This window comes from Aotus nancymaae, unplaced genomic scaffold (assembly GCF_030222135.1).
Source record: "Aotus nancymaae isolate 86718 unplaced genomic scaffold, 86718_ANA_hifiasm-v0.15.2.pri h1tg000029l, whole genome shotgun sequence".
Classification (NCBI taxonomy): Eukaryota; Metazoa; Chordata; class Mammalia; order Primates; family Aotidae; genus Aotus; species Aotus nancymaae.
Window position 1 is genome coordinate 43,897,273 of NW_026988442.1, and position 23,877 is coordinate 43,921,149.

The 23,877-nt window shown below is 40.0% G+C and overlaps 1 protein-coding gene, 1 non-coding gene and 1 pseudogene across 3 annotated transcripts in view; 1 reads left to right on the top strand and 2 right to left on the bottom strand.

Moving 5' to 3' along the window:
* CERS6 (ceramide synthase 6) overlaps window positions 1–23,877 on the bottom strand; it is a 328,855-nt gene that overhangs the window by 148,349 nt on the left and 156,629 nt on the right. The window lies entirely within an intron of this gene.
* On the bottom strand, window positions 18,181–19,319 carry LOC105708872 (chloride intracellular channel protein 1-like; annotated as a pseudogene).
* LOC135277072 (U6 spliceosomal RNA) lies at window positions 21,827–21,932 on the top strand. Its single transcript, XR_010344679.1, has one exon. It is a non-coding gene; the product is annotated as a U6 spliceosomal RNA (small nuclear RNA).

Below are 23,877 nucleotides of genomic sequence, written 5' to 3' on the forward strand. Positions count from 1 at the left end.
TTTTATTTGCTAAGGAGTGATTTACATCCAATTATGTGGTCAATTTTAGAGTAGGTGTGATGTGGTGTTGAGAAGAATGTATATTCTATGGATTTGGAGTGGAAAGTTTTGTATATGTCTATTAGGTTTGCTTGGTCCAGATCTGAGTTCAAGTCCTGGATATCTGTGTTAATTTTCTGTCTTGTTGATCTAATATTGACAGTGGAGTGTTAAAGTCTCCCGCTATTGCTGTGTGGGAGTCTAAGTCTCTTTGTAGATCGTTAAGAACTTGCTTTATGTATCTGGGTGCTCCTGTATTGGGTGAGTGTATATTTAGGATCGTTAGCTCTTCTTGTTGCATTGATCCTTTTACCATTATATAATGCCCTGCTTTGTCTCTTTTGATCTTTGTTGGTTTAAAGTCCACTTTATCAGAGACTAGGATTGCAACTCCCACTTTTTTTTGCTCTCCATTTGCTTGGTAAATCTTCCTCCATCCCTTTATTTTGAGCCTATGTGTCCTTGCAAATGAGATGGATTTCCTGGATACAGCACACTGATGGTTTCTGACTTTTTATCCAATGTGCCAGTCTGTGTCTTTTGATTGGGGCATTTAGCCCATTTACATTTAAGGTTAATACTATCATGTGTGAATTTGATCCTGCCATTTCTTGGAGGCTTTGTTCATTTCTTTTCACTCTTTTTTCTTTAATCTTGCCTTCTCATTTTACTTCATTGAGTTGATCTTCTATCTCTGATATCCTTTCTTTTGCTTAGTCGATTCAGCTATTCCAACTTGTGTATGCTTCGCGAAGTTCTTGTGTTTTTCAGCTCCATTAAGTCATTTATATTCTTCTCTAAACTGTTTATTCTCATTAGCATTTTGTCAAACCTTTTTTCAAGTTTCTTAGTTTCTTTGCGTTGGGTTAGAACATCATTTTAGCTCAGAGAAGTTTGTTATTATCCACCGTCTGAAGCCTGTTTCTGTCAATTCATCAGACTCATTCTCTACCCAGCTTTGTTCCTGTGCTGGTGATGAGTTGTGATTCCTTGGAGGAGAGGCATTCTTGTTTTGGGTGTTTTCATCCTTTTTGCACTGGTTTCTTCCCATCTTTATGGATTTATCTACCTGCAGTCTTTGTAGTTCTTGACTTGCGGATGGAGTCTCTGAGTGGATGTCCTTTTTGTTGAAAATGAAGTTATTTCTTTCTGTTTTTTAGTTTTCCATCTAACAGCTAGGCCCCTCTGCTGGGCAGGACTGCTGGAGGGTCACTCTAGACCCTGTTTGCCTGGGGGTCATCTGCAGCAGCTGCAGAACAGTAAGGGTTGCGTCCAGTTTCTTCTTCTATTATCTTCGTCCCAGAAGGATACTCGCCGGATGTCAGCCTGAGCTCTCCTTTATGAGGTGACTCTGGATCTACAGGGGTCAGGGAGCTGCTTGAGGATACAGTCTGTCCCTTCTAGGAGCTCAAGTGCTGAGCTGTGAGCTCCATTGTTCCATTGAGAACTGTTGGGCAGGTACATTTAAGTCTGCTGCAGCAGAACTCATAACCGCTTTTTTCCCAGGTGCTCTGTCCTGGGAAGGTGGGGCTTTATTTGTAAGTTCCTGATGTGCTGCTGCCTTTTTTCAGACCTGCCCTGCCCAGCAAGGAGATAGCCTAGTCACAGTCTGCCAGCAGAGGCGTTGCTGAGCTGTCGTGGGCTCTGTCCAGCTGCTGTGTGAACTTCCTTGTGGTTTTATTTATAGAGGTGTAGTTAGAACTGCCTTGGTAATGGCGGACTGCTTCAGTAATGGTGGATACCCTTCCCCCAACAGAGCTGGACTGTCCTAGGTCCAGGTATGCTTGCTGCAAAACTCTCAATCCAGAGCGTTTCAGATTGCTGGTCTTTGTGGGGGTGGGATCTGCCAAGCCAGATCACCTGGCTCCCTGTTTCAGCCCCCTTTTTATCAGTTGAATGGGCGGCTCTGTCTCCCAGGTATTCCAGGCGCCAGTTGAAATGGCTGCCTAGATCTGTGTGAGTTTTTGTGTAGAGATCTGCTGCGCCAGCTGAAACAGCTGTGCTGGAAACTTGTGGTGCTTTTGCCCGGGAATCTCCTGGTCTATGGGCAGTAATAACTCGTTTGGAAATGCAGCATTCACTCACCCTCTGCATTGTTCTCACTGGGAACTGCACACGAGAGCTGTTCCTTCCTATTTGACCATCTTGGATACACCTCCTTATCTTTGCATTTCTGACCACAAAGACTTGCAAAGAATAGTTCCTAAACTGACATCTAAATATTGATTAAGGGTATGAATGCTCCTTTCATTTGTTGACTTTTAAGTATATTTAAACCACAATAGGTCAAATAATTTATCAACTACTTCCAGGAACTGTGCAAGTATGAACAAAAATGGGGAGAGAGATGACATATATTGCCAATCCACATTTTAAAGTGATCAATCAATCTGATAGAAATTTGGAATAAAAAATAGTCAACTCTGGAATGGTCTAGGTAATGAAAAATACTGTTATTGTATGTAAAACAAAGATACACTGCTAGAGCACCAAAAAATAAGTATATGGTTCTTTTGATTCTGAAATTGATTTTATTAATTGAGGCATTTCTCATTTCAGCTTTTCCATCATCTAAATAAAAAGATTAACTCATTATCAAATCCATAAAGAGAGGTGAAGTAGGGCTTATACCTATGATATTAAAATTTTTCTTTCATAAAGTTTAACACTATATAAATCATTGTGCTGTATCTTACAAATTATTACAAATAAAGTGAAATTATATGGTTGGATAAATGAGCAGAATATATTTAGGAACAAATATAACTTCAATCCAGCGATATTTTAAAACACATAAATCATTTTACCTCCAAGAACAAAGTAGATTAAGTGCTTATTTATCCACTCAAAACTCACAGCTGATGACTTTCATGAGATACGAACAAGGCTACAAGACACATATATTACACTCATTTTATCAGTTTTTCAGTCAAATACAATGGAATTTATATTAAAGAAAAAAACCTTCCAATGAGGATTCTGTATTATATGCGACACATTCATGTCCACAAAGTTTTGACATGAAGTAATTGTGGATTCAAGTTTGATACAAATAGTCATCTTTGTAAAGACCTTTTTACTTATAGTAGGTTCTTTTGGGAGTTCTCTATTTTTATAAAACACTAACAGCTGGCATTTCATGGGTACTTACTTTATGCCTATACCATCACAAGAGTCTTAAATGTATTAACTCACCTACATTTTGTAAGAACCATATGGGATAGATGCACTGTGCCACTATCATTTCCGTCTTACTATACGATGACAAGTTTAAGTTACTTGCCAAAATACACAGTGAATCTGGGACTCAATCCAAGCAACTTGACTCCAGAGATCACGATCTTTACTATTAAATATTGAAATTTTTAGCACATAAATTAAAATCTTATTTTTACTATAAATACCATTGCTCTGCTGCTAAAATGAATGGAATTACTTTGACAGCTATAATCTCTCTTTCAGCTCCTTTTCTATGCTACGGTAGGAAGGCAAATAAGACTTTGTCTGTCTAGTCTTCATTTATCTGAATAATATAAAGCACACACTCAATGTGAAATGACTTAGCTAAAATCCTATTCACAGTTGGTATCATGGATGTATACTAGCAGAGAAACAGCTCACTGAATGCAAGGATTCGGTCTCACAGGTGTTTTATAGAAACATCAGTATATTTCTGTCCACATAAATTGGAAGCATCTAATCTTGTAAATTTTCTTGAAGCTGACATTGTTTTTAACAACCAGATAGGTTCCCTAAGAGCCCATCAATGACCTTATTCTACAGATGGAGGACCCATGGTATTGTAAACTTCTCTACATTTAACAAGTAACTTTGTGAAAGAAAACAGGTCTCCTCATTTTTCACACCAGGTCTCCATCCACATTTTGGGGTCCTGTGACCTTAAAGTCAAGACTAGAAATGGATAACTATGCCACAAACGTCAGAAAAAGCTCAGATACCTGATATACTGCCTATTTTCTGACAAGGTAGTATAGGGTTCTTTAGTATATAAACATCAAATTTTACAGATTAAACTGACATCTAAAGTTCGTAAAATTCACTGGCTTCAGGCTTTGTCTCTTTCGATAGATTGGTGAATTTTTGATTTGTGGAACAAAACAAGGTCCTTCAATTATTTTGCATTTAGTAAGTCTAACAAAGCCATGATATACTCAAGCATCTTAATAATTCAGATACACAGTTCCTTCTCGTCCCATGGGCTTTTAGCCAAAGTGTCTCTCTCCAAAGACTGTCACACAGCATTTTTTTTTTTTTTTGAGACGGAGTTTCCCTTTTGTTACCCAGGCTGTAGTGCAATGGCGTGATCTCGGCTCACTGCAACCTCCGCCTCTTGGGTTCAGGCAATTCTCCTGCCTCAGCCTCCTGAGTAGCTGGGATTACAGGCACGCGCCACCGTGCCCAGCTAATTTTTTGTATTTTTAGTAGAGACGGGGTTTCACCATGTTGACCGGGATGGTCTCGATCTCTTGACCCCGTGATCCACCTGCCTCGGCCTCCCAAAGTGCTGGGATTACAGGCTTGAGCCACCATGCCCGGCCCACACAGCATTTTTGTTTCCTGTTTTACTGAGGTATACTTGAAAGAGAAAATTTTATGATGTGAAGGTGTACAACATGATAATTCAAACGTAGATTTTTTTTAAATGATTCCCATAATCTAGTTAGTTTTAAACCTGGGTCAACCTACCATCCTATGTATTAGATCCCTGGAATGTATTCATCTTATAACTGAAAGTTTATATCTTTCTTTTTTTTTTTTTAGTTTGTATCTTTCAACCAGCATCTCCCCCTTTCTCCACCCCTACCCCGGGTAATCACTATTTTACTCTGTTTCCATGAGTTCAACTGACACCATATTCTGAAGCAAGGAATAGACCTGAAGTCTTGGTTATCTGATTGGTTTCATCTGTAAACACTGTTAAAAAGTTGTCACATGATTTTTAAGTAGTCTCCTTTTCAAGCTGTTACTGAGACACTGACTTTATTACTTGAGTTCTATGGATATGTTCAACTAGGGAGAAAGCAAATTGACTCTACTTTGAAAAACATCCCATATGTCTTAAACAATAGAATAAAGGTGACATGAAAGATTCCTTTTTGGAAACTCTGACATAAAATCTAAATTCCTAGAGTAGCTTTCAAGCTTTCATTAGGAGTCCAAAGAAATATGATAGCTAGATGAAAAGACTTACTCATCCCATGGACAGGTTACGCAGACCTGAGTTCTTGCTTTAAGACAAACACTTCCTAAAACTGTTTCTACCTCCATTAGTAATTAACTGTAACTCCAAATAGTTTTCTTCATTTGCTTAAGGCTCAGCTCTTTCTGTTTGAGAGGGAATGGAATTACTAATGCAAAGTCTTTAAGGTTGGAGGTAAGTCAAACTCATCCACCTATTCACTTTTCATTCTCCAGTCAAATGTGAACTTAATTTGAGCAGAAGAGTCTTCATTAAATCACTGATTCACATAATATATTAAGCCCTTATGGAAAGGCTGATGATTTGTAAAGGAATGCTATATGTTTCTCACATACATGCATATATACGTAATAAAAACAAAACAAGAAAATGTAAACATCAAATTCAGGATAGATGTTACTTTTCAAGAGTAAAGAACAGAGAAGGTGTACAACAAGCTTGTCCAAACCATAGCCCGCAGGCCGCATGCAGCCCAGGATGGCTTTGAATGTGGCCCAACACAAATTCGTAAACACTCTTAAAACATTATTAGATTTTTCTGAGATTTTTTTTTTAGCTTATTGGCTATCCTTAGTGTTAGTGTATTTCTTGTGTGACCCAAGACAATTCTTCTTCTTTCAGTGTGGCCCAGGGAAGTCAAAAGACTGGACATCCCTGGGGTATATGGGAGCTTTAGCTGATTCTGTAATATTTATTTCCTTTAAAATAGGATCGAATACATATGGGTGGGTTTCTATCAGTCTCTGCACTTGTTACATTTTTCTCTCTTTGTAAAATATTTCATTATTAAAAGATTCTGTACACAAGAATTGTGCTCACTCAAAATGTATTAAATGACTGTCTTTTCTTTCTCTCACACTTAGAAACAATGTATGACTTGTTCTTTATGCCATCATTCCAACCATCCTTTTCTAAGCATCATAATTAATTTTCCTGTTTTCCTGTCATTGTATTCATGCTTTTAAGGCTAAAATTGCCATCGGAAGTATATCAGATATTGTATGCCTATACAGTTCTAAATCCACTATGTTCTATTTCACAGATTTAACTTTTATTTTGTTTTTTAGTGCTTTGTTCATAGGCTCCATTAACAGCTACACCATATTGTTCTTTATTGGGAACCATTCTTTTCTCTCCAAGTTGACTACCCTTGTCAAGCACCCAGCAAGGCAGAATTCAGCACCACTGGTATCTTTCCTTACCATTAGTCTTCCCAATGTCAGCCCTAGCCCCTACAATCTATTCAAAATACATCTGCGAAAAAATCAGTGTCATTCTATTAGGTGAAATTCTGCCTATAAAATACCTCTCATTACTTCTAGAATTCCCCTGAATATAATCTTGTTTGTCAGCTTAAAGTCTATTTATACTCACTTGAATGACCATAATTTATGGGAACCAGAAAAAGATAAGTGAGCATTTTCTAACTAACCATTGTCTAGTGTAAGGATAAAAAAGGGAATAAAATATTGATCTCTTGTGGCCAGAATTAAATTCAGTCAATATGACTTTAGAGCATGCACTAACAAAGGTCACCAATCTTTAGTGTGTGGTTCAAGCAAAAGTAGCCAAATGTTTATTATTTAGAATCAAACTAATGTCATGTGTCCCTTGAACATCAAGCCTCTATGTAATTTTTTTCTTATCTGAAAGCAGATGGAAGACAAAAAGTCACTTCTTCAGCCCTGATGCTGCGATTGCAAAGGAAAAGAGAAAAATAAAACCCAAATACTTAAGTTTTCAAAATGAATGTACATTTGATTTTAAGAAGTAAATTTCCCCAGCTGGGCAGATTGCTTGAGCCCGGGAGTTTAAGTGCAGTCTGGACAACATACTGAGACCCCATCTCCACAAAAAAATACAAAAATTAGCTGGGCATAGTGACACCTGCCTATTATCCCAGCTACTCAGGAGGCTGAGGTGGGAGGATCACTTGAGCCCAGGTGGTCAAGCTGCAGTGAGCTGTGATCACACCACTGCAATCCAGCCTGGGTGACAAAGCAAGACCTTGTCTCAAAAAAAAAAAGTGAATTTCTCCCTCTCTCTTTTTCTCTATTACCCTGTTTGGTGTCGGTTTTCTGCTGCAGGCTCTACCACACATCTCATAACAAGACACAAAACTGAGTAACAGAACTTTCACAGGGATCGGGTGGAGTCCATCACTTATTACCAAATCCATATGTATAACAAGAGTAAAATGTCTTTAGTTTCTTTATCTGAAAATGGGGACTAAAATATCTAATTCTTAAGGTTGTTAGGGGAATTTGATGAGAAAGAAAAAATTAAGATGAACAGGAATGGATCCTAGTTGGCTGAGTAGGCTTTTTTTTTTTTTTTTGTCTTTTTAAAAAATTTTTGTTTCCATAGGTTTTTGGGGAATAGATGTCATTTGGTTACATGAGTAAGTTCTTTAGTGGTCTTTGGGAGATTTTGGTGCACCCGTCATCTGAGCAGTATACACTTAACCCAATTTATAGTCTTTTATCCCTCACCCCCTTCCCATCCTTTCCCCAGTTCCCAAATTCTACTGTGTCATTCTTATGCCTTTGCATCCTCACAGCTTAACTCCCACTTACGAGTGAGAACATACGATGTTTCGTTTTCCATTCCTGAGTTATTTCACTTAGAATGATAGTCTCCAACCTCAACCAGGTTGTTGCAAATGCCATTAATTCATTTATTTTTATGGCTGAGTAGTATTCCATCATATTTATGTGATATACATATGATTGATATATATGTGATATATATCTATATTGTGATATATATCTTTATTGTGATATATATATAACACACACACACATATATATATCTCACAGTTTCTTTATCCGCTCATTGATTGATGGGCATTTGGGCTGGTTCCACATTTTCACAATTGTGAATTGTGCTGCTATAAACATGCGTGTGCAAGTATCTTTTTCATAAAATGACTTCTTTTCCTCTGGGTAGATACTCAGTAGTGGGACTGCTCGATCAAACGGTAATTCTACTTTTAGTTCTTTAGGGAATCTCCACATTGTTTTCCATAGTGGTTGTACTAGTTTACATTCCCACCAGCAGTGTAGAGGTATTCTCTGTTCACTGCATCCATCTCAACATCTATTACTTTCTGATTTTTTTTTTATTATAGCCATTCTTGCAGGAGTAAGATGGTATCACATTGTGGTTTTGATTTGCATTTCCCTGCTCATTAGTGATATTGAGAATTTTTTCATGTTTGTTGGCCATTTGTGTATCTTTTGAGAATTGTCTATTCATGTCCTTAGCCCACTTTTTGATGGGACTGTTTTTTTCTTGCTAATTTATTTGAGTTATTTGTTTTGGATATTAGTCCTTTGTCAGATATATAGATTGCAAAGACTTTCCTCTTTGTTTTTTCTGCATTTGCTTCTAGGTTCTTGGTCATGAAATCCTTGCTTAAACCAATGTCTAGAAGGGTTTTTCCAATGTTATCTTCTAGAATTTTTATAGTTTCAGGTCTTAGATTTAAGTCCTTCATCCATCTTGAATTGAGTTTTGTATAAGGTGAGAGATGAGGATGCAGTTTCATTCTCCTACATGTGACTTGCCAATTATCCCAGCACTACTTGTTGAATAGGGTGTCCTTTCCCCATTTTATGTTTTTGTTTCCTTTGTTGAAGATAAAGTTGGCTTTAAGTATTTGGTTTTATTTCTGGTTCTCTATTCTGTCACATTGGTCTATGTATCTATTTTTATACCAGTACCATCCTGTTTTGGTGACTATGGCCTTATAGTATAGTTTGAAGTCGGGATGTGATGCCTCCAGATTTGTTCTTTTGCATAGTCTTGCTTTGGCTATGTGGGTTCTTTTTTGGTTCCATATGAATTTTAGGATTCTTTTTCTAGTTCTATGAAGAATGATGATAGTATTTTGATGCAAATTGCATTGAATCTGTGCAATTTTGATATTGCACAGAGGTTTTGATAGGTTGCATCACTATTGTCATTCAATTTGAAGAATTTTAAAATTTCCATCTTGATTTCATTTTGACCCAATGATCATTCAGAAACATGTTATTTAATATCCATGTATTTGCATGGTTTTGAAGGTTTCTTTTGGAGTTGATTTCCACTTTTATTCTACTGTGGTCTGAGAGAGTGCTTGATATAATTTCAGTTTTCTTAAATTTATTGAGACTTGCTTTGTGGCCTATCATATGGTCTATCTTGGAGAAAGTTCCATGTGCTGATGACTCGAATGTATATTCTGTGGTTGCTGGGTAAATGTTCTGTAAATATCTGTTAAGCCCATTTGTTTCAGGGTATACTTTAAATATGTTGTTTCTTTGTTGACTTTGTCTTGATGACTTGTCTAATGCTATCAGTGAAGTACTGAAGTCCCCACAATTATTGGGTTGCCATCTATCTCATTTCTTAGGTCTAGTTGTAATTGTTTTATAAATTTGGGAAATCAAGTGTTAAGTGCATAAATATTTAGGTGGTGACATTTTTCTGTTGGACAAGGTCTTTTATCATTATATAATGTCCCTCTTAGTCTTTTTTAACTGCTGTTGCTTTAAAGTTTGTTTTCTCTAATATAAGAACAGCTACTTCTCGCTTTTGGTGTCCATTTGCATGGAATATCTTTTTCCGCTCCTTTACCTAAAGTTTATGTGAGTCCTTAGGCATTAGGTAAGTCTCTTGAAGGCAGCAATAGTTGGCTGGTGAATTCTTACCCATGCTGCCATTCTATCTATATCTTTTAAGTGGAGCAGTTAGGCCATTTACATTCAACGTTAGTATTGAGATGTGAGGTACTATTCCATTCATCATATTATTTGCCTGTATACCTTGTTTTTTTTTTTCCTAAATAGAATTTTTATTTTATAGATCCTGTGAGATTTATGCTTTAAAAAGGTTCTATTTTTATGTGTTTCCAAGATTTGTTCAAAATTTAGAGCTCCTTTTAGCAGTTCCTCAAGTGCTGGCTTGGTAGTGGCAAATCCTCTCAGCATTTGTTTGTCTGAAAAATACTATCTTGCCTTCATTTGTGAAGCTTAGTTTTGCTGGATACAAAATTCTTGGCTGATAGTTGTTTTGTTTGAGGAGGCTGAAGATAGGGCTCCAATCCCTTCTAGCTTGTAGGGTTTCTGCTGAGAAATCTGCTGTTAATCTGATAGTCTTTCCTTTATAGGTTACCTGGTGCTTTTGCCTCACAGCTCTTAAGATGCTTTACTTCATCTTAACTTTAGATAAACTGATGTGCCTAGGCAATGATCTTTTTGTGATGAATTTCCCAGGTGTTCTTGGCGCTTCTTGTATTTGGATGTCTAGGTCATTAGAAAGGCTGGGAAAACTTTCCCCAGTTATTCCCCCCAATATGTTTTCCAAACTTTTAGATTTCTCTTCTTCCTCAGAAACACCAATTATTCTTAGGTTTGGTTGTTTAACATAATCCTAAACTTCTGGGAGGCCTTCTTTTCTTTGTCTTTGTTGGGCTGGGTTAATTCAAAAACCTTGTCTTCAAGCTCTGAAGTTCTTTCTTCTGCTTGTTTATTCTGTTGCTGAGACTTTCCAGAGCATTTTGCATTTCTCTCAGTGCACCCAGTATTTTCTGAGGTTTTGATTGTTTTTATTTACGCTATCTATTTCACTAAAGATTTCTTCCCTCATATTTTTTGACTTTTTAAAAAATTTTGTTAAATTGGACTTCACTTTTCTTTGGTGCCTCCTTGATTAGCTTAATAACTGACCTTCTGAATTCTTCTTCAGGTCAATCAGGGATTTCTTCTTGGTTTGGATCCATTGCTGGTAAGCTAGTGTGATATTTTGGGGGTGTTAAAGAACCTTGTTTTGTCATATTATCGGAATTGTTTTTCTGGTTCCTTCTCATTTGAGTGGGCTACATCAGAGGGACGGTCTAGGGTTCAAGACTGCTGTTCAGATTCTTTTGTCCCATGAGGTATTCCCTTGATGTGGTACTCTCCTTCTCTTCCTAGGTATGTGGCTTCCTGAGAGCTGAGTTGCAGTGACTGTTATCTCTCCTGTGGATCTAGTCACCCAGCAGATCTATCAGGCTCCGGGCTGGTGCTGGGGGTTGTCTACACTGGATTCTGTGATATAAACTGTCTCAGCTGTGGGTACAGCACCTGCCCCAGAGGAGGTGGCAGGGGGTGAAATGGACTCTGTGAGATTCCTTATTTTGGTTAATACACTATGTTTGTGCTGATTTGCCTCTGACCAGAAGGTGGCGCTTTGAAGATACATCAGCTGTGGTAGTACAGGGAGGATCAGGCAGTTGGTGGAAACTCCCAAGAGTATATACCGCTTGTCTTCAGCTACTGGAGTGAGTATGGAAAGACCATCAGGAGGCATGTCTGAGGTAAGGGCAGGGTTAGGCATCTCCTTGGGCAGGTGTTGCTGCACCTGCTGTAGGAGATGGTGCGGGTGGTTCCCAGGTCAAGGGAGTTATGTTCCCAGGAGGATTATGGCTGCCTCTGCTGTGTCATGCAGGTTGGTCAGGGAAGTGGCGGAAAGCCAGCAGTTACAGGCATCACCCAGCTTCCACACAACCCAAAAGGCCAGTCTCACAGCACCAAGTTTGCTTCCAGGCAGTGGGCAAGCAGGGCTGAGAACTTGCCCCAGGCTACCAGCTTCCCAGCTTTGAAAGCAGGCTGGGCTCTCGTACCTCCCTGAGTAGGCTCATTCTTAATTTAATTGTCCTGACACACCAGTCACACAATGCAGTCATTTAAAATCATGCCTCATCTCCTGGAGTTTTAAGTTGTTTATAAAGAAAATATATGTATGTATAGACACAGATGTTTATGTATGTGTATATGTTCACACATAAGCATATGTGTATTATGAAAATACATGTATATACACATACATTTGTATGCACATATGTATGCAAGTTAAATTTATATATGTCAAGGATCTCTCATCCAATTGAAAATAAATGTAGTTGTACAGACTTCTGACCAATAATTTGTATTTTCTATTTGAAAAGATGCTCTTGTTCCTTCCTCACTCAGAGAAGGGACCATAATCAGCCTAACATTCTGTCATTGCTTAGATTTTTCCAATAAATGCCAGTCAACTTGCACTCCTGCATAAGAAAATAAGCCATTACACAAAACCCAACCCAGTTACAATGCACAAAATGAAGTTCTTAGCTGACTGGCCGAAACCACACGAGCTGCATGCTGACTGGAAGAGTTATGAGTTACCCACACATCAGCTATATTCATACTGCAGCACCTTATGTTCTAAATAACGAGGGCCCTTTTTACACGAAGAACACAGGAAGACAGTGAGACTGAACTACCTATTTGAAATGAGCATCATGATTACTGGTACTAGCAGCTATTACATGGTATGACATATTGACTGTAAAGCTATACTTAGAAAGTGAAAGCAGCATGAAACAACGGATGAACATGAGATCATGAGGTTGCCAAGCAGGAAACACTGTAGTAACAATGTTTGCACCTACAATACCCTCAGGGTGATCCTGGACAAGTTTAAGTCTCTCTTCTGGAGAAGCAATCAGACCGTTAAGTTCTCTTAAACTCTTATATTTTGAGTCCAAATCCTACATTAGTTAAGTCTTGTACGTCAATCCTGCAATATTTGTACAATTGGCCGTTCCACCTTGTTTGAATCACTGCTGCTGTGCTCATTCCGTTTTTGTTCCAACCCTCTGCTTCTCCTGCCTTGTGCACAGACCACCCTTGATCTGTCAATGCCAGTGACACCTTGGGGTTCCATCCTCAGCCTTCTTTTCACAGCATGTGCTTCTGCTAGATGAACTCACCCACTCCCTGTATGCTGGACAATCACTGCTCCTAACCAGCTCTATATCCCTGGACACCCGATGTTATTTGGACACCCAAACGTTGGCACCTGAGGCTCAAAATCTAAAAACAAACAAACAAAACATGTTATCTTTCTCCCAGCAATCCACTTTCATTTCTTCCTTTCATCTCTGTCAAGGACACTATTCTCCATCCAGTGTCCCAGGTCCTTGAGTCTTCCTTCACCTTCAACCCCCCTATCCCGGGCATCTAACCTCAAAGTTCTACCTTGGAAATGTCCCTTTCATTTACTTCCTTTGCTCAGCACAGCCAGTCTTTATCTTTCTTCAAGAAGTAGGCTGGCAATAACTGAGTGCCACAGCCAGACTGGTAAGCCAGGCTATCCAATTGATTAATCATGACAAAGAGAATAGTCACAAAGTCCAGAATATTTGCTTTGATGTGAATGAGAGTTACTCCTCCTACAGGAAAGTCTACACAGGAGGTTGCTTGCAAAACACAGAAAAAGAACAAGAGGAGTTGGGGATCTTAAGAAGTGCTGCTCAGACAGATGGCCTAAGGCACTCTCACCAAAGAGCAAGTCTTACATGTCCAGAGGCCAATGCTCCTAATCCCCCAGTGCTTTAATATTCTCAGCCAATAAGAATCTCAAAATCTCTACAATGGGCAATCCATATGATGTCTCTGTGCCTCTACCCTTTTCTTAGCTGAGTAAAGCAAATGACCTGTTGCTCTAGCCTGGCCTGGGATAACCTCTTTAGGACAACTAGACAAATCTCTTTCTTGTTTCACCATATGTTAATTAAATAAACAAATGAAAAAGCCCTTACCCTGAGTTTTCCTCTTTGTCCAACTCATACTTTCATGATCCTCCTGCAGTTTTCTCTGGTCTCTAGCTCCCAAGAAGTGTTTATCCCCCTAAGATATTATTCTAACAGTAAGATAACGTATGTTATTAGTCATCCTTTAAGTGACCAACAATCAGTTGGATATTTTCAACTCTGAGTGAAAGAGCTGTGTCTTAAATCTTCTAGGCAGGACTAGCTCTCACCAAGCTACATTCTAAGCCTGGGCATGAAGACTTCCTCCACAATTTTCACATGGTCTGTTTGATCCTGGGCACTCCCTATGCCTCTTTCTTATCTGCAAAATGAAGATAAAACTACCTACTTCAAAGGGTTAGAATGAGGATTAAAGAGGCAATACTTGTAAAGTATATAGAATAGCATTCAACACATGGCAAGCGCTCCGTAACTCGCATCACTATTTTTATATAGCTGGTATATGACATGCACCCAATAAATGACTTCAAATTTCATGATTAACTATGGGCCAGTGCCAACGGCTAGACAAACTACCAACTACAAAATGACTAGGACAGATGTCTCCTGTGAGATTTGAAGAAGACACAAGTGTAGAATGAAGGAGGGCTTCATTCTGACAAAGTGGTTAAGCAGTAGGTCATGTAAATTAGACACTCTGTGTTGCTTTTTTGTTAAATTTATGTGTCAGGATTCGGCTTTCTTTTCTCTTGTTTGCATTTTTAAAGTTATTTAATATTTAACGTTATAAAATCACTTGAGATTGCTACTAGACTAAATCTGTACAAGCAGCTCTGAAAAAAGTGTAAAATTTAGTAGGGCTGGAAAGTGAAAAGTACAGCAGTGAATTTCCATGGCAATGTGGTGTTATAAATAAGACATAATACACGGATAAATCTACCAATGAAGAGGTACAGATGAACAATGTACGTTTATTCATGCGTTTTAATATCTTTTTGTATTCTGATACTTTATAGACACAAAGTTAAATAATCTAACCTTCGAGGACATCATGTAAGACTTTTAAACTGAGTTTCTAAACAAAAAGTTGCAAACTTAAATCTCTACAGGGACTAGGCAGGTTAAGGCAAATGAGGAGCTGGTTAATCTTAGCTCTCAGAGTACTGGGATGAATGGTGACTGGCATGCAGTTTCTATGCTGGCAATGCTGGAGAATGTGGCTATTTCAATACTCCACTGATATAAGGGCCAGTCAAATGTCAAGAAAGAATGCAAACTCAAGTGTTGCCAGATTTTCCCCATTTTTCATAGAAAGTTAAAAATCTGATATTTTATAAGACATAAGACATTTTAAATGTTGGTGATTAATTCTATTTTTTTAAAATCAGAACAGGTGCAGTGGCTCATGCCTGTAATCCTAGCACTTAAAGAAGCTGATGTGGGTGTATCACTTGAGGTCAGGAGTTCAAGACCAGCCTGGCCAACATGGTGAAACCCCGTCACTACTAAAAATATGAACAATTAGCCAGGTATGGTGGCACATGTGTGTAGCCCCAGTTATTTGGGAGGCTGAGGCATTGAACTGAGAATCGCCTGAACCCAGAAGGCAGAGGTTGCAGTAAGCCGAGACTGCACCACTACATTCCAGCCTAGGCAACAGAGGAAGACTGTCTCAAAAAATGAATTAATTAAAAAAAAAATCATACAGGCCAAATCATGCAGGCTAGATTCAACTTGGGGTCACCAGTTCACAACCTGTGCTTTAAGCTCTTTAACAGCATAATTATAGTATGTGACAGAGATGTGTGAGATGGTCTACTCTTTCTACTCTCTAAACTATATTCCATATAGAATGAAAGTCTGCTTTCCTGAAGCATAGAATTTTTGTAGGGAATATTCACTCTTGCATTAGATTATTAAATAATAATCTAATGAACTTTTGCTCAGTTCTTGGAAAATGCCTACTGAATAAAAATGAAATCATATCAAATAAATTCTATTTTGTTATTATGCTAACAACTAGATGGTCATTCATTAGGATATACTGAGGATTTACTAAACACCAAGACATATTACTAGGTGTTGGGAACATAAATATGAGTTAAGTCAAGCTCCTTCCATCAAGGGGCTGACCAGCTAATCTACAAAGCTGCTTCCCGATGGATGGGCAACAGCTGTAAATCTAAGGAAGCCTTACTTACCCTAAGAAACCAGTCACATCTTTCGTCTTCACTCCCAGCTGGTGACAATATTTGGAGAGTTACCTCTATTCTTAAGGTCATCCTGCCCTAGTGTTACTGGGAAAAAATGCCTGGAGACCTCAGTCTTTCCATATCAAACCTGGAAGCCCTGCTAAAATAGAGATGGTGTCACATCCTGTCCCTTCTCGCCCTTTCTCTGGGTGAGCGGCAAGGAGAGAGTTGTTGAGTAGAGAGGCAGAAGAGGACAAGGCAGAATATAAACCTCAAAGCAAGTTCCCGTGAGCTAAGTAGTTTCTCCAATGTCCAAATCCTCTGAAGCCTTTAGGGTAACACAGAGCAGAGAGAAATGGGCCAGGCTTCAGTGGCTCCCAACAGGGGGCTGTCGTTAAAGGTATGAAGGTCCCACTCCATGGCAGTAGAAGAAGAGCTCATGGACATAGGGGCTGAGGGTGACCAGGCCCTTTCTGGTATTGTTCTGAAGCTAAAAAGGACTTGGAGATAAAAGATTATTGACATTATGAAACATTTATCGAGAATGAACTACATTCTTGTATTTATCTTTCCTCTTCTAGTAAAAAGCACAATAAGGGCAAATCAATGTTCATACTTCAAGAAACAACAAAAAGGAAATGCAATTATAAAAATATTCACCCCTCTGTCAAAGATTTTGTCATAAGATTTTTTTTAAGTTTGAAAATGTATAAAAGAAGGGCGGCCAGGAGTGGCAACTACTTGCAGTCCCAGCTACCTGGGAGGCTAAGGTGGGAGGATCCCTTGAGCCCTAGAGTTTAAGATTGCAGTGGGTACATGGGGAGGCAATCGTAAGAAATTTCCAGCTAGAGGTATATATAGTAAATAGGTCATTAAAAGCATCTCATAAACGAGAACAACTTAAATTACAAAATGAACAACAATTAAAGTTACAAAAATAAAGTTATTTACACTTTCCCTAGAATGTACGAGGTAATTTAAGGCAGAGATAGACAATCATATTGCAAACTGATTCTCAAGTGGTTCTTGGAATCACTTGTACATCTTTGGAATATACTAAGGTAACAAACATGCATTCTTTGTTCCATTGCATGCTTTAGAGTAACATTAAAACCTCTTTCATGTAGAACCTCAGGTTAACCAGGAAAGCACTGACAAGACAGGAGACAGCTAGAGAGCAAATGTGGCTTCAGTGAAGGGACAGCATACAGATAATCTCAGAACCAAGCCTACAGATTAAAACTTCTTTCTAAAGGGGTCAATAATTAACACCTGCAGTGTTCCTGGACATGGTTTCTGACTCCATGGTTTTGTCCATTCATGGCCAGATTGAGATTCCTAAAAGAACAACTCTGAAGACACTTAGAAACTGAGTCTCAAAGCTTTCAATAATCAAATCCCACCTTTAGACTCCTGGTCTTGGTCCCTACTAGCCCAATGTGTGTTTCACCTGAAACATCAGATCTGGGCCTGCTGCAGCCTCAACCACCCTTCATCATCTGTCAAAAACAAATCTCCCAGAGAGGGTCCCACACATCACTTCTCTGCAACACTACCCTCTTCCTTCAAGTCCTACGGTGCTCTCCTTCAGAAAGGGGTCACAGCATTCTTTTGCATTGTCAATCATACCTCCTTAACATCAAAACCAAACAATCAACAACAAAAAATCTATTGACTACCTACTATCTTCCAACCACTGTTAAGTGCATTCACATGTATAATTCTATTTTATCCATCACGGCAACACTTGGACACGGCTTGTCTGAGGTCAACCGCTAGTAAACACAGGAGCGGGGACCCAAACTCAAGATGACACCCAGGATGTCTGATGCGACAGCTTGTGCTTTTTACAGCAGCCCTCTACCTGTCATTTAACAACAACAAAAACAACAGTTAACATGTACCAAGCAATTATCCCAGCAAATATGCTTCTAAACACCTTACATGTTCTATCCATTAATCCTCACAAAAACCTTGCAAGGTTAATACTCTCATTTTAGAGATATGGAAGGAGACATAGAAAGATCAAGCAACTTGCCTGAGTTTCCTGTCTTTTTAATGGCAGAGTATGTGCCCTTAAGCAGTATGTAATATCTTCTGATAGTGCTACCTAGCTGCTTTCAGATTTTTTTTTTTTTATTCGGTACTTTATTACTGAAATACGTTGTCCTACCCATCCCACCCCACAATAAAAATCTCACCCAGGCCCCCTATTTCTTTCCCTCATCCCCTCTTCCACCACACCATCCCAGAACAAGTGCTCCAGGATTCCCTTTCCACTGGCCATTTTGGAGTGTGTCCATTGGGTAGCAATGTGGAAACCACCAGGGCCTTTGTGGAGAAAATGGAGGGGGTTGACGGAGTCCCAGGAGGGGCTTATTTGAGGGCCTTGGCCGCTTGCTCATAGGCGAGCTCAATTTCCTCATCATCTGGACAGGTGGAGGTGAATTCTTCCCGTGCGTAGGCATTCCTCAAGTACCGATGCACTCCCCGGAAGGCCTCAGGGATGGTGAATCCCCGGTATTTCTTACATACCACCTGTACTATGTGTAGCTTTGGCAACAGGTTGCAGTCAGCCAGGGTGAGCTCATTGCCATCAGAAACTTCCTCTGAGAGACGCCCTCATCTTCAGCACTGGTTTCATCCACTTCTTCTGGGAGGGGGGATGTTAAGTAATTGTCTAAAACCTTCAGGGCTTTCAAGAGTCCCTTCTCCAGATTATCATTGAGTGCTGGGTTTGAATTCTTGATGTAGGCAGAAAATTTGGCCAATATGTCCAGCCCAGCTGTGTTGGACTCAGGGTTCAGAGCTGCCAGCTTGGGGTACCTGGGAGGGCATAGCACTGCCTCCAGAAATTCCTCAATCTTGTTGGTGTCTGTGTGCACTTCAGTGCCATACAGCAGGAATGGGAGCTGCCCTCCTGGGCACAGCTTCTGCACTGTCTCGGTCCGCCTCTTGGTGTCAACTGTGGTAACATTGAAGGTGACTCCCTTGAGCCACAGGACCATGAACAGTCTCTGGGAGAAGGGGCAGTTCCCAATCTTGGCCCCATCACTGCCAGCCTTCACGAACAATTCGACCGGCGGTTGTTCTTCAGCCATGGTTGCGTCGGGGACCAGGAAGTGACCGTCGCTGGGGGAACTGGGAGGGGTTGGGGCCGGGGAAGGCGGGTCTCACACTCAGGGATTCTCTCCCCTAGACCCAGAGCTGTCCCTTCAGCGCAACACAAGCCCAATCAGACCCTGTTTGCTCTCAGACTCCCCACCAGCCCAACGCACCCCACACCCAGCTCCTCCAGCTCGGTCCCCTCCCGGGCTGGATGAGAAAGCAGCTCCAGATTTTTATATATAGCTCTTATGTTCAACTTTCTCCCTATATTCCTTATCATCCTATTTGCCTCATAAAAGAAGGTAATTCAAAGAGATGAGTGGTATGTGTGGAGAGTAGGGGAAACAGAAATGAAATAGGAGCACTCCCACTTCTTGGCCTTGGTGGACCAGACAGGATGGAACCTTCAGGCTAGGCTTGAGATAGAACCAACCATTCAAGATACCCTCTCCTTACTGATGTCCTTGAAGTCACCTTTGACAGATGTACCCTAAATGGAAAACGAAGCAAACAGATACAGGCAGCAGGTAAACCTGGTGCTGCCTAGAGCTCTAGCACTGTGTGGGTATCCAAAATATTCAAGCTAAAGAGGTGACCAACCCTGTCACTGACTCATTGGAGGAGTTCCACAAACTCCTACAAATCTCAGCTTTGGAATAAAATAATCAACATGAGAAAAAAATATTGGAAATCTCTTCCATGTTATTAATTCATAATTTATGTTTCAAAATGCATTGCCCTTCAAAAGATACCATAAATAAAAGACAAGCCATAGACGAGGAGAAAATGTTTGCAAGTCATTAAGCCCGCAAAGGATTGGTATAAAGAACTCGTAAAACTCAGTAGTAAAAAAAAGTAAACATAACTTTAAAAAGTGTAAAAGATCTAAACAGATATTCTACCAATGCATAAATGACCAAAAATCACATGAAAACACAACATCATTCTTCATGAGGGAAATAAAAATTAAATCTATAATGAGAGATCACTTCACAACCACTAGAATGGTTACAGTTGAAGAGACAATAACAATGTTTTTGAGGATGTAGCGAAACTGGAACCTAAACACACTGCTGGCAGGAAGATGAAATGGTGCATCTTACACAGTTTGATAATTTCTTAGATATTCATATTCACATTTCATATTCCTAAATGTGACTTTATCATATGACTCAGTAAGTAATTTCTCTTTTAGGTAGCTACCCAAGAGAAATGAAGACATATCCACACAAAGGCTTCTACGTGAATAGTCACAGCAGCATTATTCATAATAGCCAAAAGGCAAAGACAATCAAACACCCACTCAACAGTGAATGGATAAACAAAGTGAGATATATTCATTCAAATGAAGTCCTGACATATTCTTCGAGCTGTATGAAACTCAAAAGCATAATGCCAAGTGGAAGAAGTCAGCCACAAATACCAAATATTGGATGATTCCATTTATATGAAATGTTCTGAAAGGCAAACCTATTGAGACAGAAAATAGATTAGTGGTGGTTGCCTGAGGCTGGGAGTACACGGGAGTGAAAGCAAATGGGCTGTCCACAGTTGCTCTGTTTGCTCCACAGGGAAGTCAGCTCACAACTGAAGTTCTCTCTCTGATGCAGGATGGAACGTACATTAAGGAAGAGAACTGGTACTCAAGTTATTTCATGATGGAAGCAAACACTGAGGTAATGTTCTATTTCTATGTGAACCCAGAGCAAACTCCTTCATATGGGGAGGGTATTCTGCAATTCTCTTATCTTTGTATACTTCCAAAATATATTGTAATGACTACTGGTTGATTTAAAATTTTGCAGCAAACCTTTTATACTTTCTTCACCCCATGAAAAGACTTCAAAAACATAAGACATTTCTATTAAGATACACTAGTTTTGATTACTGGGAAGAGTAAGTTAAAACAGTTTAACAAAAAGTAATGTATTAACTCTTATAATCAAAATAAGGAGAGATGTTGCAGTATCATTCCTTAGACCAAGGGTTAGTAACTTTTTGTGGAAGGCCACTTAGTACATATTTTAGAATCTGTGCACCAAGAAGAAAAATTAAGGATATTATGAAAGTATTTATATAACCATTTAATAGTATAAAAACCCTTTGTCTTAGTGCATTCTTGCATTGCTATAAAGAAATGACTGAGACTGGGTAATTTATAAAGAAAAGAGGTTTAATTGGCTCATGGTTCTACAGGCTGTACAAGAACCACAGCAGCATCTGCTTCTGGAGAGGCCTCAGGAAACTTGTAATTGTGGCAGAAGGCAAAGGGTATGCAGGCACGTCTGACTTGGCCAGAGCAGGAGGAAGAAAGAGAGATAGAAGGGGCCACACACTTTTAAACATCCAGGTATCATGAGAACTCACTATCGTGATGACAGCACCAAGAGGGATGATGTTAAACCAACAGAAACCATCTCCATGATTTTCCAGTCACCTTCTACCAGGTCCCACCTCCAGCACAGGAATTATGTATCAGTATGAGATTTGGGTGGGTACACAGATCCAAACCATATCAATCTGCTCATGTCCCTGACCAAATCTCATGTTTTTCTCACATTTCAAAATATAATCATGTCTTCCCAGCAGTCCTCCAAAGTCCTAATTCATTCCAGCATTAACTCAAGACCACAGTCCAAAGTCTCATCTGAGACAAGAGTAGTTCCTTCTGCCTAAGAGCCTGTAAAATAAAAAAAACTTAGTGTGCCCAATTTAGCAGCACATACACTAAAACTGGAAGGATCCAGAGAAGATTAGCATGGCCCCTCTGCAAGGATGAGACAAAATTCTTGAAGCATTTCATATTTAAAACCAACGACAACAAAAACAAGTTAATTTCTTCCAAGATACAATGGGGGTAGAGGCATTGGGTAAATACTCCCATTCCAAAAGGGAGAAATTAGCTAAAAGAAAGGGGCTACAGGCCCCATGCAAGTCTGAAACCCAGCAGGGCAATCACTGAATCCTGAAGCTCCCAAATAATCTCCTTTGACTCCATGTCTCATATCCAGGGCACACTGGTGCAAGAGGTGCCCAGGCCTTCCTTGGGCAGCTCCACTCCTGTGGCTTTGCAGGGTTCAGTCTCCATAGTTGCTCACAAGGGCTGGCAGTGAGCACCTGCAGCTTTTCCAGGTGCAGGGTCCAAGCTGCTGGTGGATCTACCATTCTGGGGTCTAGAGGACAGTGACCCTCTTCTCACAGCAATGCTAGGCAGTGCCCCAGTGAGGACTCTGAGTGGGGGGTCAATCCCCCATTTCCCCTCTGTGCTGCCCTAGTAGAGGGTCTCCATGAGGGCTCTGTCCCTGTAGCAGGCTTCTGCCTGGACATCCAGGCTTTTCCATACATCCTCTGAAATCTAGGTGGAGGCTCTCAAGCCTCAAATCTTACACTCTGTGTACCTGCAGGCTTAACACCATGAGGAAGCCACAAAGGCACATGACTGGCAGCTCTGAAGCAGTGTCTCAAGCTGTACCTGGACCCCTTTGAGCCATGGCTGGAACTGGAGCAGCTGGGATGTAGGGAGCAGTGTCCCAAGGCTGTGAATGGCAGTGGGGTCCTGGGCCTAGCCCAGCAAACCATTCTTCCCTCCTAGGCCTCTGGGTCTGTAATGGGAAGGGGTGCCATGAATACCCTTGACGCCTTCTCCCCATTGTCTTGGCTATTATGGCATTTGGCTCCTCTTTATGCAAATTTCTACAGCCTGCTTGAATCCCTCCCCTGAAAATGGGCTTTTCTTTTCTACCACATGGCCAGGTTGCAAATTTTCCAAACTTTTATGCTCTGCTTCCCTTTTAAATATTATGTAAGTTCCCATTTGATATAATTTCTTTGCTCACACATATGAGCACAGGATGTTAGAAGCAGCCAGGCTACATCTTGAATGCTTTGCTGCTTAGAAATTTCTTCTGCCAGATTCCCTAAATCATCATTCTCAAGTTCAAAGTTCCACAGATGGCCAGGGCAGGGGCACAATGCCTCAAAGTTCTTTGCTAAAGCATAACAAAAATGATCTTCGCTCCAGTTCCCAGCAAGTTCCTCACACCCATCTGATACCTCATCAGTTTGGCCATCTCTGTCGATATCACTATTAGCATTTGGGTCACAACCATTCAACAAATCTCTAAGAAGTTCCAAACTTTCCCTCATCTTCCTGCGACTTGTTAAACTGGGTATCGGGCAGATGTTGAAACAGTTTGGAGAGCTTCTTCTGAGAAGCCCCTTACCCAGTTCCAAGGCTGCTACCACATTTTCAGGTATTTTTATATCAATACTCCACTCTCAGTACCAATTTTTTGTATTAGTCTGTTCTCACAATGCTATAAAGAAATAAGTGAGACTGGGTAATTTATAAAGAAAAGATGTTTGATTGGCTCACCGTTCTACAGGCTGTGCAGGAAGTACAGTGGTTTCTGCTTCTGGGGAGAACTCAAGAAACTTATTATCGGGGAGGAAGGTGAAAGGGAAGCAGGCACATCTTACAGGGCCGAAGCTGGAGCAAATGAGAGGTGGTAGGTGCCACTCACTTAAACAACCAAATCTCATGAGAACTCACTATCATGATGACAGTACCGAGGAGGGATGATGTTAAACCATGAGAAACTGTTCCCATGATTCATTCACCTTCCCATGCCCCACCTCCAGCATTGAGAACTACATTTCAACATGAGATTTGGCTGGGGACACAGATCCAAACTGCATCACCCTTCTTATTTCACAAGTCATACAAAAACTGGCAGCAGGCCAATTTGGTTGAC